The following is an 18154-nucleotide window of genomic DNA, read 5'->3' as shown; positions in this document are numbered from 1 at the left end:
TCACTGGTGTCAGTAGTGAAAATTGAGGGTCCTTGATTACTGGCCCAGAGGAGGTACTTCACACAAGGCTATTGTTTCTGCTTTGATGTACCACTATAACAAAGCTTAATAGTGCAGTGGTGATGCTGTGATGTGAATGGAAACTATGCTGTGTGGGGAAAGTAGTGCGTTTTCAGTAACATGGGTAAGAATTTGGGATTGTATGCATTTTTCAAGTGTTTCCGACAAGAGAGAGAGGATGGCTGTGGAGCTGTAATTGGACATGTCAGTGTCATAGAGAAAGTATGTAGGATATTTTAAACATGGTGGGAATATAGTTTTACTTGATAGACCAGTTTATTAAGATGGACACAGGGTATGCCATATCATCTGCAGCTATTTTGGCAACAGAATTTGCAAAGTGTGAGTTAAAGTTGTTGGCAGTGGAATGTCCTGGTTCATGTGTTTTGGGCTATGTTGGGTCGTGTGGACTGGATGTAGAAGTTTTTTGGTATAGAACCAGAGTAAATGGGGTTTTCTTTGTGCTTTCCTGTTTGTAATGTTATATAGCTTTTTTGTCAGACTGGATTTTGGTTTTAGTAGTATTTCTAAGCTGACTGTATTTTTGTTTGTTGGCAACATCATTGGATTTTTTCCAGGTTCTCCATGCTTTATCTCTGTTTTCATGAGCTTTCTAGTTTCTTTTGTTAACCAGGAAGCCAAGTTTGATTATGGATGCAGCCTTATTTAGTAATTTTAGTGTTGCATTAAATGGTGATACTACTTCATCTAAGTTGATTGTGTTTAGCACCCTTCAGTTTATTAATTTTAAGCTTGTAATGAGTGTCTTTGTTGATGGTAAAGAGATTGCGAGCAAGATTATAGTGATGTTTTTGGTCACTGATGTGCTTTCTTATTGCAAGAATAGGCAGATGATCATTAAGAGCATTGAGAATGGTATTGTTATAGTTTATTTTATCTGGTTTATTTGTAAAGATCCAATCTAAGATGGATTTCCTGTCAGTAGATTTGTTGTATCTGGTAGGAGTTAGGGATAAGTTGTCTAAACCCATAGTTTGACATTTGTATGGTTTTTATCTGTGGTTTGCCAGTCAATATTTAATTCTCCTAATATTATGTTTTCTGAAAAGATATTGGTTGATGTCTAGAAGAGCAATTCTTCAGTAGTGTTTATTACCACCAAGGGATATGTAGACATCTGTTATACATAGGTTCTTGTGGGTGGTGATTTTGAGAGGGGAAATAAGTATTTCAGCACTATGGCATTGGGAGGGTTTCATTTGCGTAGGGAGATACTTAAGTTATTTTTGTAGATGATGGCTATCCTGCCTCTGTTTTATGAGTCCTGTCTAGCCTTAGAATGTTGTGTGCAGGTGGTAAGATTTCATTATCTTTTTTTAAACAACTTTATTGAATTGAAATAGATAGAACAAACATTATCTTGAGTTATGTACAATTTTGAATATGCTTACTAATGACAGTGAAGAAAAAACAAACATTTAAACTATATACAGTGACACTTTCCACAAACACATATTAGCAAATTAAAATTCTTATAAATATTAATATATTACTGTTACATTATTTATCTAACAAATCATAATCTTTCCTCCACATATTATGTACAATAGTATTCCTAGAGGGTCTTGCTCTTTTGGTCATTATCTCTAAATTACATACTTCAAAAAGTAGATTTTTTAATTAATTTACTGAGGGAGAAGATTTAGACTTCCAGTTTCTTGTAACTGTTTTCCTGATTACTGATAAAATGGACCAGGGCAGAGGCTGATTAGTTTCTGTAATACAGCTAGGAACAGGAGTGTTAAACAAAACTAAAGATTTTGAGGGTAAAAAATTATCTGTGAAAATTGCTTGTAAAAAGTTATTAATGTTTTTCCAGAAATTATTTCATTCTGTACAGTCAAATACCATATGGGCCCAATCAGCATTAACTACATTATTACACCTCCAGCAGTTAACATTTTTCTTATTAAATTTGCTTAAAGAAAGTGGGGTTATAAAAGATCTATGCAAATATTTCCATGTGAAAATTTTCCATCTTAGTAAAGAAGTGGTTACACTAGCAGATTGTAATATATGTAATTTGTCTTTCTCTGTTGGGGATGATTATTAATTAAGGAGAAATAATTCCAATAATCATCTGATATATTGTCTAGATCTAGTTTAATTGCCTTATATAAGTGAGATAACATGTTTTTAAGTTGATTTATAGACAGCACCATATACTGAATTAATTTAGGAACTGAACTTTTAGTTGATAAAGTCATAGAGTCAAGTTTATTAGATACATATGTTCTACTTTCGTGTAGATCCAACCAGGATGTTGTGTCAAAATCATGTTCCTTCTTCAGTAAGTTAATGGATTTCAGTTCATTATTATATATTTGTGACCAAAAATTTTTTTGTTGAAAAGAATACATTTTCATAAAATCAGAAGAAAATGTAGCACTTTGTGTGTAGGCTATAGGGAATAGGAGAAATAGCCAATCTCTATACAAGTTGAACTTGTATATAAATAGTTTCTAGATGATCTCAAAAAAAGAATTATATAATTTGTTCTAAAATTCTGAGAAGAATAAGTGGAAAAAATAATCTTTTAAGATCCAGATAAAGGAGTTATTAAACAACATTAATTTCTGTGTTTTATTATTCTTTATTGCATCACTCATTAATATTTCTAGAATGTTCTTCCATTTAGCAGTGTATTTAATATCTATAAGAAGAGAAATACATTTAGCCAGTGTAGAAATTGAGTAGATTTCCAAATAAGGCAAACTATACCCCCATTTCCCAATTTTTCATGTGATAAGATAAGGCTATTCTAGGTCTTGTACAGAACCGTAAAAAAATATCTGTCATAGAATTAAATTTCTTAATTAAACCAGTAGGAGGTGGTAAAGAGATTGATTGGCTAATATAAAGAATTTTAGGTAATAGAATCATTTTAATAATTAAACGTTTTTCATCCATAGAAAATTGGATTTTATTCCATTTTTAATGAGATTTTCTATTGCCATTAAGCTTTTATTATAATTGAGTTGAATGATATGTTTTATGTTGTTAGCAATTACAATGCCTAGATAAAGTAGTTCATTAGACTGTGCTTGGTATTTTTTATAGACATCTAGTAAGTCTAGCTTTTAGGGCCAATTGTCAAGATTTTAGTTTTGTTGTTATTAAAGGTTAAGCCTGACTTTTTTTGAAAATATTCAGCATCCGTAAAAAGAGAGTGAATAGATGCATTATTTCCACCTAGACTAATGAGTATGTCATCCGCAAACATTTGTAATTTTGTAACATCATTAGAACTCAAGCTATATCCTTCAATGTTTTCATCATATCTTATCAAATTAGCCCAAGGTTCCATAATCAGTGTAAACAGTAAAGGAGATAAACGACACCCTTGCTTTGTTCCTTTGATTATTGGTATATTTTGGGATATATTTGTACCTATTTTAATGTATGCTTGACTACCTTGATATAAACTAGCAATTAGATTTATGAAACTATTAGAGGTTTAGTTCCTCCAAAGGTAAAAATAAATAGTTCCAATTAACTGAATTGAAAGCACAGTTTATGTCAAGGCTGATTAATGCTAAGCTGTTTTTTAAGTATTTAATGGATTCAATTAAGGACAGAATTATTTTGATATTTTGTCATAGGAGTTTCTCTTTACTATAAATCCTGTTTGATCATCGACTAATGTGGGCAAAAATGTTTTAAGTCTGCATAAAATGACATAAACATTCAGTAATCAATGTTTAATAAGGAAATATGCCTATAACAGGGTCCTTATCAGTTTTGAGGATTGAGGAGATAAAAGTATATTTCCAAGATGGAAGTATTAGATTGTCATTTTGGAAAATATTGTATACTTTATGAAGCAGTTTTAAGTCATCAGCTGGTAATAATTTATAAACTTCTAGGATGATGCCGTCATTTCCCGGTGCTTTATTTGGTTTTAATTTAGTAATCTAGGATTGGACATCTTTGAAGGAGATGGGTCTGTCAATAATAGCAACTTGTTCACCAGATAGTCTTTTTTTTTGTATATTTGTTAATAAAAGATTTGATTTCTTGGTTAGAATCTATTATCTTATACTGTTGGTTAATGTTTGTAAAACATTCTCTAAATTTAGTTAAGCTATTCTTTATACCTGAAACTATCTTTTTCATTTTAGGGGAGAATGTTTCATTTATATGATTGAATTTGTTAATTCTCTTAGTTTTATTAGCCAATAAATTCAGAGATCTAGGATTGGTGGAGAATTTTAAGACTTTAAATTTTTCTAAAATAATCATAGTTTTATGATTCAGTATTTCCATATACTTAGTATTCAAGGAGTTTATTTCTTTTTTAATATCATTTTTATTAGTATCTTTTTCTTGGGTAAGTTTCAAAGAATCTATCTTATTTTGTATTTCTATTAACTGCTCATCCCAACTTTTCCTTTTTTTATTATACCAATTTATTATAATTCTGCCATAGAGGTAGGCTTTTACGGCATCCCATACAAAGATCTCAGAAATATTATTTATATTGTTTTGTTCAATAAAATTCTGGATTTCTGTTATAAAATCTTTAAAATCTTTCAATTTAGTTATATAGGCAGGTATTCTACTTATTTGAACATTACGGATTGGGGTAACTAAAAATTCGAAAACTATTGAATTGTGATCTGATAATGGACATGTAATCACCTTGGTATTAATTAAAGAATCTACTAAATCATTAGAAAAGAAAACTCTATATTTGACTGTGTATTATGTCTATTTGAAAAAAAGTATAAGCTAAGGAATCAGAATCAGCAAAGGTATGTATATCTTTCAAGAAACAAGTTTCCAAAAAATCTTTCAACAATTTGGCTGAAGCTGTAATTCTTCTTTTGTTATGTGATGTTCACTCTTTGTTGTCTAAAATACAATTAAAATCACCAACTAATATTATATGCCCCTTAGAAAGTTGTACTATATGATCAAAATTTTGTTTTACCGTATCAGTGCCTATTCCTGGAATCCAGTATAGATTTACTAAGGTGTATATTTTGTTATTAAACTGAATAGTAATTAGACAAAACATTCCTTTATTATCTTTATATGTAGTAATAATTTTTGGTTTAGGTAATGAGCTGTTCCATAGGATAGCCACTCCTCTTTTCTTTTGAGAATGTTCTGAGCTAGCTAACACTGAATATGATTTAGTATCTAATCTAAGTACACCCTCTGTTTTCAAATGGGTTTCTTGTAAAAATATTAATTGAACTTTATGCAGTTTGAGATATTTAAAGAAACTTCCCCTCTTATTTGGATTATTTAATCTATTAATGTAAATTGAAATACACTTTAATGAAGTCATTCAGTAGTATGGTGTTGAAAGAGAAATATTTTGACCAAAACCATAGATTATTAATGTAAATAAAAGGAATACCTAGAGATACATTTATTGTTAAAGTAATGTGGAAACATCGAAAAAAGTAGAGTTTTGAGAATTACTCTAAGAATCGTGGAAAATGCCAAGAAAGCTAATAGTAAACTATTATAACTTAAACTGATAACTTCGTAACCACCCTTAACCTCTCTGGAGTATAATACTCCCAATTTGAGTGACATATGGTCATTCAAATTAACCCTCTGTTCAGTAGCAACATCTAATCAGCGTCTGTCTGAGAAATATCTACTCTGAATAAACAACTTTAGGTTCTTATTCCTGTTAATAATATATAGGATAATCACATACAAATCACATTTTATAAGTTATATAACTAACAAATCTTTACAACCATATCTAACACTTTATAAATGTTAACATATTAACAAACATCAGTATAACTACTAATAAAATAATAACCAACTGTATGTACCTGGTTATAATACTGCAAAAAGAATGGTTTGGTTCTGTTTATATTTATGTTGTATACATAACACATCATGTAGCCAAAAAATAATGCAAATTAATTTCAGTAGTTACAAGTCTGAAGTCTGTACAACACAAAAAAAAACTGTGTATGTTAGCTCATGTGTTAAGTAATTATATGAAATTCATTCCTTACAATAAAATTACTTCCTTTAACTGTATCATGAAAGATTTAATGATTCATGACTACTATTGTATTGATGGGTAGTGTAACTGTTATATGACAAGATCATTTTAAAAGGCAGCCATTCAGATACAAGCTTTAAAAACTAGTAGTAGCTTTGGCAATACTATGTTGGAGGTTACAATATTTATCTGCTGGAATTAGGAGTGTCTATGTATAGTTTAAGAATGTAATTTATACGTTAATATGTTCTTACCAACTGTAATGGTTTATTCTCATTATCAGAACACTTGCTAACTATTTATACTTAAATATTACTTATAAAATTAGTCTGTGCTCAGAATTTGTCCAAATAAACTAGAATATAGCTGACAATGCTGTGTTAACAAATAAATGTAATAACTAAAAATCTATTTAATGTCAAATAAATGGCAGTCTTGCTATTCCAAGAAACAAAAAAGGATTTACAAAGTAAACTTATCATAGCTAACTTACAGGTAATAATATAAATAGTCAGCCTTTCTCTTTGCTATATTTTAGTACTATCATTAAACTATAATATACCAAATTTACCTTGCATACACATAACAGGTCTCTCTTTCTTATAAGAAAGTTATTATCATCTGTAAGTTGAAAAATACAGTTTTAGTCATGTAAAATTATGTACATATCAGAGTAGTTTTATTTGGATTTGATAAATAGTGTATTATACCGTTTTCCTATAGACTAAATGAAAACTGATTATTCTGTAACATATGTGAAGGGTATGTGTTCAGATATCAAAACCTATTGCACTTTTGGCTATCTGTGTTACAAATAAATGATAATATGAGTGCTGATAAATCAAATCTATAACCAGATGGTACAATTAAGATGTAGACCTAAGGACCATACCTCACGAAACTATTACAAATTATCTACTATTAGTAGTCTTACTGCAAAAAAGAATGTGAATTTGCCAGTGTCTTATTGGAACTATCATATTTCTAGTTGCTTATGTAGCATTCAGGGTTCTTTTTACTTTGTTTATAAAGAATTACATTTCCTAAAAACCAACCATGCATTAAAGCATTAATCCAGCCTATAGTTTACAGGATAGAAAGTCTTGTGATTTGAATACATGCAGTATTTCCAACTAAATTCCTCATGTTCAGGGATTAGAGAGACTAAATGAATTGAGTATGGTTTTTAAAAATAAACTGTTAAAAGAAAGCTACTTTGCACAGTTTACATAAGTAAAAACAAGTTTACAAACTATTTTATAACTGTGCTTTTTATTTGAAACAAAATTTCTTAAGTCTTGCCTTTCATGGACTTGTATCTGCTGTATGCTTTCTGGGTGCTTAAATGATCCAATACCACCATATAGTGGCAGAACAGTGTAGAGTTCAATTAAGCTTCAAAAACAGCATGATGATGTGAAAAACGGACACCTTGGCTCAACAGGCATCTCGTGGAGTTATTCTCGTGCTCTGGAGACAATTTTTATCATTTTCAGTGTGAAATTGTGTGCATGTGTAAACTCATTTAGCTTTAATTTAAAGGCTGAAACATGCTGTATAACTGTTAACTGAAAAAAGGACAGCAAACCTGTCCCAAAACAGAGTGTTGCCATAGCAACATCTAAAGCTTACCAAAGCAACCACAAGTAAAGCAAAGCTTTTAGAATTAAAAGCACTATTTATCATTCAAGCAATATTATATACGCAAAACTATAAACCAGCAAAGGGGTACACAGAAGCATACAGATCACATTAAACCACCAAAGGAAAAAAAAAACTATTAATAATATTAAACACCAAAATAAGACAGCCAACCTCAGCACTACACAACATAACCATCTCAACATCTTATCAGTCTCCTCACAAAGTGCTACATTTACTGTTCACAAACCAGATTGTGCAATAAAGCAAAGAAGAGGCATCAGATCTATAAGCACTAAGTAATATAGTTAAAAGCAACAACTAATCATTATCATAAACACAACATTCTACCAAGCATTTTTATTTAACTACATATACTATGAGAAAATAAACCAATATTACTAAAATCAATTAAAATACACTACTAATCTTTATCACAAATACAACATTCAACCAGTTTTATTTAACTACTTATAGTATGAGAAAAAGTACTATTAATCATTTAATGTAAAATGCAGTAACTAAATATAAAACTATACCATCATCAACAGCACTATAGAAGGCAGTAATAAATTATCTGTGAACAAAAAAAAGTTCACAGATCTTACCTATTGATCCAGTTTCATCTCCCCGGACTTTTTGGGTCACTTACATGTAGAAAGGAGGCAAATAAAAAGATATGCATTTGATGTTAGTTATTTTCTAAGTTTCTTCTTTTGTTCAAAGGTTTTCCATGTTCCATTTTCTGGCAACCTCTTTAGACTAGCATTAGCCCATTCCATGTCTTCAAGTTTGTCCAGAAGTTTATTTGTTTTAACAAAAGAAAGAGCTGTGTCTAAGTCCTCAAAAATTCTAGTTGCATTCTGTTGAAAGATTTTTAACCTTGCTGGAAATAAGTGAGATTTTATTCGGTTCTTTTTAAGTTCTTTTATTAAGGGCAAAAAGACTTTCCTTTTGGAGATTACTACTGGTGAGTAATCATTATCGAAGCGTACTATATTGTTCTTTACCTTAATTGGTGATTTTGCCCAGACAGTTTTCAGTACTATTTCCTTATCATGAGATGAAAGGAATTTAACAGTCACAGATTTAGTCAAACTAATTTTTCTGTTTTTAGATGATACCATGGACCTGTGTGCCCTTTCAATACCATAGGAAAGTGCTTCAGGAAGTTCCAAAATTTCTGGCAACCATGATGTTAAAAACTTTTCTATGTTATTCTCTTTTATGTTATCAGGTAATCCAAATATTCTTATATTATTGCGGCGAGATCTGTTTTCAAGATCATCTACCTTTGATAGCAGTTGAGTATTTTATCTTAAACGAAATTCAGTATTATGTTCACTTTCCTGAATTCTGGTGTCCATATCATTAAGAGCTGTTTGGATTCCCAAGATTAGTTCCTTCTGTTTTAGGTCTTCATGGATAGTATCCATTTGATGTGTACATCTCTCCTTGAAATCATCCAGCTTCAAGTCCATTCTGTCAATTTTGCTGGATAATTCTTGTATATTAGTCAGCAAAGGTTGTATTTCCTTTTTTAAGGTAGCATCCTGATGGTGCTGTTTTAGAGAAGCTCATCTTTCAACTGGTGAAGGTCAGAGTATCACAGAAATTTTGACAGGAAAAATTAAATTCTAAAAAATGTTTAGATACTGTCCTCCTTTATATCAAGAGGAATAAAAAAACTTAAATATCCACAATTAGGATAGTTATTTCACAAAATTCCTGTCAGAAAATTTGAAGAGACAGAACTGAAGCGAAATGCTGCTTACCCCCCCCCCCCAATTTCATTATCTTTTGTATCTTATGTGAACCAGGATTCAGTAATGATTAGTATGTCTGGATTGTAATGCTATCAGTGTGTGTAATTCTGGAAATTTGCTACAAATACAAAATATTACTAGAGTAGAGGTGAAGACCAGAATAGATGTTTTAGTGGTGGTTGTTGAGCAAAGTATTTTGGAGTTTAGTGGAAATAATGCGTTTCGAATACTTATTTTGTCCTGGATTAGGGTGGATGTTGCCACAAGATGATAGATGCAGTAAAAAGAAGGTGTAGGAGTGGCTTGGGTTTTAGTTACTGACCAATAACAAAATTACCACACTGTCTAAAATGCTGAAAATTAATTTACAATGAATAAAAAAGTTCAATGACAAGTGCAATGTATTAAATCATTCAAACATATTCCTAGACAAGGTTTCCTATTCTCATAAAGCTCTTATCTCCATAACAAACATTACATAATGACAATGATTATGTACTCTTTACTGCAACTTTACTTACAGACCTTAAACAAAGCCTGGTGAAATCCATCATGCACACCTCTTCCAAAAAAAAAAATGCCAGTCTTTCAGTAAGTGCTAGGACACTGCTTTGGTTTAAAAACTTCTTGTCTAACAGAACTGCAAGTGTAAAATTAGTGGCATGCTGCCTGAGATGAAATGCCTTAAATCACGTGTTTTTTAAGGAACTATTCTAGATTGCCATTCTATTTCCATTATTTATTATATTTCTGCACATCTGTGCATTGATCTCCTTACAGTGAATTTAATCCTGTATGCAGATGACCACTTACTATTCCAGCCTGGAAACACATCTTAGATTGTACAAGTGAACTTATTTTAGTACATTAGTTCACTGGCTAAACAACAACAAACTATCAGTCAATGCTTGGAAAACAAAAGCTGTAGTAACTGGGATTTCTCAAAGCTCATCCACAAAGAAAAGAATCAGTCTGGTTGATCTGTTAGTGAAAACACAGAATTTATGTACTTCTGTAAGTATCTTCTTTGGGGAGGGTCACTGTCCAATAAATTATTTACTTTCCTTTGGGCCATTTTGGGTTTCTATGTCGTCCCTTTTCCTTGCAAAGGAAAGGTAAAAAGGTCACCCAGACACAGTATGCATTATAAATGGCAAGAAAGACCCATGCAAATTTGGATCTAGACTGTAATACCTTAAACCGCCTGTAGTGGAGGATTGTGGGATATATTCAAATGACTCCTTAAAAACATATCTGTGTATTCGATGGTGTCTTTTCCATCCAATTTAACAGATAGGCTTATCAGATCAGACTGGATCTGACCCCTGCACTTTTTCAAGAGAATAGATCCAGAGCTCTGGCTCCTTCCCGCCCAATAATTTCCTCTAGTTTCCAGATTACATTAGATCTCATTTGCTGCTTGATCAGCAAGATATGTGTTTGAGGGTTCTGTGAGCAGTGGTTGGATGGTTCTTTTTTCTATATTTTTTCAGCAGTTGGTCTTGCTATTCTTATATCTTGGGATGTTCTACTTCATTTTGATGATAGTTATATTTCTTAGGCTAGTTTTTTTTCCTGGAGATAGTTTCCTGCCTTTCCTCCCCCTACAACTATGCGACTGTAACTATATATTTTTTTCTTTACTGGTGTTTATAGTATTTAGATGTGTTTTGATATCTGGGTTATTTAGTGCAGTTGTCTGCTTATTGTTGTTGTAGCAGATGTTCTTCGTGTTTCACTGTTGCAGTCATCACATTGCTAGTGATGTTAAACATTGCCAATGGCTTCAAGAAATATAGTGCCTGTGGGCACAAAATTCGCCCTGTGGACCCAAAAACACTCTGTGTGTATTGCTAAGGAGTAGCCCACTTAGATGTAGAGTGCATGGTCTCTGCCTCTTTCAGGCCAGAGCTCTCTCCAGTTATTGGAACAAACTTGTTCTGAAGGGCCCCCTCCCTACCCAAGCAGAAGTTCTGATATGTTCAACATCTGAGGCTTTGTCTCCTTCCTCCAAGAAATCTGAGAAGATAGAACTCACCAAAAGAAGGAAAAAAAGAAACAGAGGAGTAAAGAAAGGGAAAAGGGTAAAGAAAAGCAAAAGGAGAAGTCTAGAAAAGGGTCTCTAGATCCATCAAGCCCATCCAGCCTGGCTTCGAAGACCCCAAAGCACTCAGATTTTGAATCCATTCCCCCAACTCCACCTTGACACTTCTCTCCAGAGTTGGCTGTCCCGTTCCACTAACCCATCTTAAAGGATACCATTCATCCAGAACACCTTCTGTGGCATCTTCCCACATGTCCTTCCAATTCCCAAGGAGCTTCTTGGAAGCAGACGTTAACAGGATGATGTGGAAATTTCTCTAGACTGAGATCCAGTTAGGGGTCCTCCCAGTGTCTTACTCCTCTGGTGGCTTTGGGTACGGTCCCCATGATCTTGGCCATCATCTCTCCTGTATTGGTACCACCTTTGAATCTGGTGATCACAGTACTGAGTCATCCTTATGGGATGCCCATGTCAGAACTGATCTTTTTTTGTCTTTAACTCCAACTGTTTCCCTCCTCTTCTCAGCTCCAGCTCAGTCAGATAAGGATAGGTCTTGGAGCTTAATCCTCTGAGCCAAGGCTCGAGTGTCAGGTTTAGCTGTGAGATTTTTAGAGCCATCGCTCCATTTTGTGCTCAGGCTCTGGACAGATCAGCTCTGATGTCTTCCTCGGAGTCTAGCTGGGGCACTGCTATTCATTGGCACACCTGGATACAAATATGTGGATTTGTGCAAATTTCAAGATATCCATCTTAAATGCCCCATTCGATGGTTCAACACTCTTTGGCCTTAAAGTTAAAGATACACTTACCAGAAACAAGCAGGAAGGCAAGACCCTGTCTGCCATAGACATACATTTTTCCATCCCCAAGGGACTTTTTTTCTGAAAGCAAAAAGGTGGAAAGAATCTATGGTTTCAAAAGGTTTTGGGCACGACTCATCTGCTGAGAGTCCCCTCTGGGACTGAGGGAGGGGCAACTTTAACAGATGTCACCCCAGGGGCAGTGGAGGACGTAGAATCAAGGGTTTTGAGGTTCATTTACTGAGAAGCCACTTCAGGGCTCCTGACTATTTGCCAGACTGCTGTACTCGGGAGGAAGTTGGGGGGGTTGCTTATCCCTGCATACTCACGCTTGGCTGGCCATCAATTAAGATTCATGGGTGCAGAGGATAATCACCAAAAGTTATATTATTCCCTTTGCTTTCCCTCAAAAAAAGAAACCGGGAATTCCTAATGCTCCACCCAGTACTGGAAGCAGCAGAAGTAGCAAAGCTGCTAGAAAAACAAGTCATCCAGGAGGTCCCACCAGCCAGAGAAGATCTCAAGTCTGTTCAAAGTTCTTTTTCTTTCCAAAAAAAAAAACAGGGGACCTCAGGCCCATTCTGGAACTAAGTAACCTCAACCAGTTTGTGAAATGGACCAAGTTCCAGATGGTCATGGTTCAATGCATTCTACCTCTTCTGTAGAAGGACAAATGGATTTTCTTGATTTATCTTCAGGATGCCTACTACCATATCAAAATAGCAAGGCAGTCCAGAAGCTTTCTCCATTTCTGGTTAGGAGCCAGTCATTTTCAATTCAGGGAGCTGCCGTTTGGCCTCGCCACAGCCCGCAGGGTATTCATCAAATGCATTGCAGTTACTGCAGTGCATCTCTTGTTGCAAGGGTTCCAGGTGTTCCTTTTCTTGGACGACTGGCTCCTCAACATATCCACCAGGGTTCTGCTTATCCAATGCAAGGATTTCCTGCCCCACTTAACCCCCTTACTTTGGAATTACTATCATTCCAGCCAAAAGCCAGCTGACAGTCACATACAATAGAGTTCATAGGGTGCCATGTGGACTCAACTTCACATATGTCAGACTTCCAGAATCCAGAATACTATCCATATGTCAGATAGCTTTAATGGTCATTTCTCATTCAAACTCCCCAGTAAGACTAGTTCTTTGGTTACAGGGGTCGATGGCTGCATTTATCACATTAGTATCTCAGGCAGGATTTACATGAGAGTTCTGCAGTGGGCACTTATCTGTATAATGGTCAATGCTGCACCAACCCCTTCATTTCCCATTTCATCTCTCATTAGTTTGCAGGAGCCGTATTCATTGGTGATTGACCTCCCTGACAATCATATGGGGTCAACCTTTTACTCTTAATGCCCTTGATAGCCACTGTGACTATAGATGATTCTGATGACAACTCATGTCCCAGGGCTTCCAGCATTCTTGCAAACAAGCTGAGCAGGTCTATTCCTTTACCTCATGAGTGGTCCATCAGTCAGTGACAACAATGATTTTCAGTCACTGGGGCCAGCCTTGTTATGATCTTTTTGCCTCTCACTTTAACAACAAACATAGCAGCTACTTTACCCTGATTCCCCAGAGGGGCAGTCGCAGAGGGATGCTATGGTTCACATTTGGCCCCCAGGTTTTACTATATGCCTGTCCTCCTTTTTCCTTGATGATAAAGTTTCTTCAGAAAGACAGGAGGTGCATGGCAACAGTAATTCTCATTGTGCTCTTTTGACCCTGGCAAGATTGGTTCCTCTTCCTCAGGCCTCATCTGAAACACCCTTCCTGGTTATTGGATCCATGTCCAGACATCCTGTTACAACCATTTGGTCACCCTCACTGAGATGTCAGTGGTCTTTCGGCTTTTTCCCAGTAAGGGGTCGCCACAGCGGAACTCCGGTCCGCTAATGATTGGCAGTAGATTTTTTATGAAACGGCGAGGTGCCAACTCGATGCCTAACCTTCAACGAAGGCCCGCCCATTTACTCACGCATGTCTTTTGAATGCTACCCAACCGCGGGGAGGACATGCAGACTCCACACAGAAGGCACTCCCAAACCCAGCCGAGAATCGAACGGGAGAACCTCTTGCTGTGAGGTAACAATGCTACCACTGTACCACCGCGAAAGGTTTACCCAAAAATTGACCCCATGGTTCCTGCAGTTCTAACGGTGACCAGAGATGCAAGTCTGTCTACTCCAATTAGGTTTTTGTGAAGATAACAGAATTTGTCTAACATTAGGAAGGTTCTTCATAGTAAATGGAATAAGATTTAATATATGGGTTTCTTTTAAAGGGTTGGATTTTTTCTCTATTACCATACATATTAGATTGGTGACCATTTGAAATGTCAGGACCAATTAGAGCAAGTCCCAAAATACGGAGACTGAATGGTCGAAAGATCAAACTTACATTTACTGAGTCTGAGATGCCATTTTTCTAAATATTTCACTTTCTCTTGGGTATGAAGATCTCAGAGTTAGCATATATTAGTTTGGGGGGGGGGGGTGCAGGGAGTGACCACATCCTAGAACACCTACATATATCAACTCAGAGGTTGCCATACCTTGGAGAAAAGTGAGTATCCAAGAAATGGATTTTAGTATACATAAGATTGGATTTCTGGTCACTCAGTCTCCACATCTTTAGACTCGGCAATGGATGTCGAGATTTTGAGCAATTGCCAGTTTAAAGCTATCCAGTTAAGGCTAATGTGTGTAACTCAAGCAGAAGTTTATAAATCAAAGTATAAAAGGCTGTTGATGAAATAGTGGGAGGTGAAGGGAGGAAAGCCTTTCTTTTGATTAAACAGATTACTAATATTGATAGTCATGATTATTATGTTTATTACTGTTAATGCCAAGGTTGTGTTTTTCTTACATTTGTTAGTTTCCTTCATGTATTACTATGCATTTGCCTTGCTAATCTTCTGATACATAATGCAGCAGTATAACAGTATTTGCAAAATAAAGCACTATTTAACTGTTTGAACCCACTGTGTATATGAGAGCAGATAAATCACTGGAAGAGAGTGCATGGGTCACACAAAAATTTTTTTTTTTTCGCTAGCTGGTTGCAATATTGCCTCTTGGCTATCTGTATTAGTGTCTGTTTTTAGCTCACAAAAGAAATGCAGACAAATGGCACCACTCAAAGGAATTAACTCCTAAGTCCTAAACTGGATGTATGAATCTTTCTTTGGAGTTTTAAAAGTGTCAAAGAGGTCAAAAAAGTAATAAGCTTACATGATGTTAGAGGCATCTTAATGTTTACAAATCCAATTTCTCCCTCCATCAAAATATATTTTTGTCAAAGAGTAACAAGCTTGGGCAAAAAAGCCTGTGTTCCACAACCTTAGACATTTGAAAATAAAAAATAAAAAGATTAGCCTTAAAGAGTTGTGTTGGCAGATACAGCTGGAATCGGTCCACAACAGAGAACAGACATGTCAAGGGTTCTTTCCTTTTGACAAGTGAGTTTAACTTGTAGAGAAACTTTTAGAGAGTCACTCATTCATTAATTCATTCATTATTTCTGCAGTGATTCAGCAGTTCAGCCAGTTTATTCTGAGCTTCCCAGCTAACTGCACAGCTACACCTGAACTCTGAGAAAGCCTGTCTTGGCTTCATGATAGAGAACTTTTAAACAGCTTTACACTCTGGTACATGAACTAAAACTGTAATACTTCATTTTGATGATTTCAGGGCCCCTGTCATCCACAGTGGCAAGAGGTTCCATTTGAAATGCTGAAAAGGATGTTTGCTTTTAAAGGTATCCAACCAAGTCTACCTGCAATTGAATTGGCGATTTGGCTAAAAAAGGAGCCAGGGTAAATCACCAAAGAATTATTTCAGTTGCCTGGATTTCCCCAGAGAGTGGGCACAGACCTTTAGAACTGCTTCTGAAGTGCTCAGGAAGGAGTAGAAACCCTTAAGACTCTGCCAAATAAAAAATTATGAATAAAAAAAAAAGTTTATTGGGCTTAAAAATATTATTTGAATTTGCCGACATCATTGAGAGATGCCGACTAATAAAAGTATTTTTTTCTGCCTTGTTAATACTGTGTAGTACTTTATGCCTTGTAATTAGGTTATACTAATGTATTTTTAATAGTATAATAAATTCAGTTTTTTTTTTTGTTTTGTTTTTTTTTTTTTGTTTTTTTACAAATTCAGCCAGGTGCATGTTAGCGGTCTTAATTCTTAGCTTAATTTGGACCTAGAACAATAGGCTTGGAAAGGAGAAAAAAAATGCTGGTCTAACTTGTTTTCCACTAATACACCAGATACAGAGATGATAATAAAAAATATTATATTTCTACCTATTTGTTCTGACAGGTGAATTGAGAGATAGAGAAATTAAGATTTGGGATGCAAAGTCCTTACGGAGAATAGCACCAACTGTGCAAAATACTGTATTCCTTTAGTGACAAAGTATATTTAAGAACGAAGCCAGTGTGGGAATTAAGAAAAGTAAGATTTTACCAATAGGGTGCCTGCAAATAAGGGTATAGAAAATAAGCTGAAGAGACTGGAATTTACTGGAGGAAATTAGAAAAAGAACCAATGTTTTCTGATCAAATAACTCGGGAGGGAAAGGCAATCTAGTTGGATGAGGCTAAGCATGAGTTTTAATTGCAGGTTTGATTGCCTTCCCTATCAGGGTTTGATAACAGACTACAGGCAAAGAGAAGGGGATAGGTGAGTACTAACAAAGTCTCCCAAGAAAATCAAGGTCTGTAGCAATGTCTGGTTTTGACTAATGACTTAGGAGTTTGCAACACAAGCAGGAAATCTGTTTCCTTAAAAGTCATTGAGAAGCATTTTAAGTCCATACCATACAAATATAGAAGTAAATTTAAACTGGGACGCCTTGAGGATGGTTTAACTGTACTGCTTGTGTGGAGGGGAAATATTTATTACCAGAGTGAGAAGAATGGATGCACAACATAAGACACCATTTCATCAAACTAAGTACATGAAGTAGGAGAAGTAGCAGCACATTGTAATTGCAGTAGATGCAGTCTCTACTGTATATGATTTACCAGGTAATCACAATATGCTTTGTGCATGCCCCAACCCTAAAAACTACATCTCCATTCAGTAATGTTAAGCAAATCCTTACCAACAGTTTTTGCCACTCTGTTAAAAAAAATAATCAGTAGATGCATACACATACAATTATTCAAACACCTGTTTATCTGGAACTTTTATATATAGTTGAGGCAAGCAGAAGGGATGAACCAAGGAGGCTGGTAGGCCACAAACACAAAATAACATATAAAGTGATCTACTGCAGCCTGTGTACTCTGGGCCAACTGCTGGGGTCTACGTACTGCTACTGTTATTTTGTAAAAAAGCTTGATTGGAACTGTGTGTGATGTGGAGCTTAACTTCATAGTTTGGTTCTTCGTTGGGCAGTGTGTGTAATGAATTGTGCAGTCAGGCAGCTCCCAGTACATAGAACTGTATATCATTGCTGCTGAAGAAGAAAATGTGAAGCCAAAGAGAAGGACCACATAGTATGTTTATGTGAAGATAGGGACATTTTAGTTATCTGCTGTTAATGGTGGGTACCTCGTACACCTTTACTTGCCTGATTAAATACTTCTAAAAAAACAAATTTGGAAGACATTTGGAACATTCTATAATGGTGAAATGCTTTAACATAAAATCACTAAGTTTTCTGCAGTAATAATTGAGGACACTTTTAAGAAAATATCAGTTATGTGACCCTGAAATTTCAGATAGCGGCAAAATACCCTTTTCAGTAAAACATTAAGATATGAGTCTGGAATTTATTTAAAGAGGATTTACTTGCAAGATTTCCTTCAAAAAGATCATTATAGAATG

At 34.9% G+C, this 18154-nt stretch overlaps 1 protein-coding gene across 1 annotated transcript in view; it reads left to right on the top strand.

Moving 5' to 3' along the window:
* Positions 1 to 18154, top strand: part of SCLT1 (sodium channel and clathrin linker 1) — a 780532-nt gene that overhangs the window by 165140 nt on the left and 597238 nt on the right. The window lies entirely within an intron of this gene.

This window comes from Protopterus annectens, chromosome 3.part0 (assembly GCF_019279795.1).
Source record: "Protopterus annectens isolate FY-2018-M chromosome 3.part0, PAN1.0, whole genome shotgun sequence".
NCBI classification, from domain to species: Eukaryota; Metazoa; Chordata; order Ceratodontiformes; family Protopteridae; genus Protopterus; species Protopterus annectens.
Note: the sequence above shows the minus strand (reverse complement) of the source record. Positions and strands in the feature narration are given on the sequence as shown.